Source organism: Petromyzon marinus, unplaced genomic scaffold (assembly GCF_048934315.1).
Source record: "Petromyzon marinus isolate PM22_M1 ecotype Great Lakes invasive population unplaced genomic scaffold, UKy_Petmar_22M1.pri1.0 PM_G_Scaffold_43, whole genome shotgun sequence".
Classification (NCBI taxonomy): Eukaryota; Metazoa; Chordata; class Hyperoartia; order Petromyzontiformes; family Petromyzontidae; genus Petromyzon; species Petromyzon marinus.
In genome coordinates, this window is record NW_027422995.1 from 1,967,185 (window position 1) to 1,967,500 (window position 316).

Below are 316 nucleotides of genomic sequence, written 5' to 3' on the forward strand. Positions count from 1 at the left end.
CCTCCACCATCATCGCTGTGCCCAAAAAGCTAAGGCCAACAGGACTAAATGATTACAGACCGGTCGCCCTTACATCTGTGGTAATGAAGTCTTTTGAGCGCCTGCTCCTGGCACACCTCAAAGCCATCACAGACCCTCTCCTGGACCCCCTTCAGTTTGCCTACAGAGCCAACAGGTCTGTGGACGACGCAGTTAACATGGCCCTCCACTTCACCCTACAGCATGTGGACGCCCCAGCATCCTACGCCAGGATCCTGTTTGTGGACTTCAGCTCTGCCTTCAACACCATCATCCCTGCCCTGCTTCAGGACAAGCT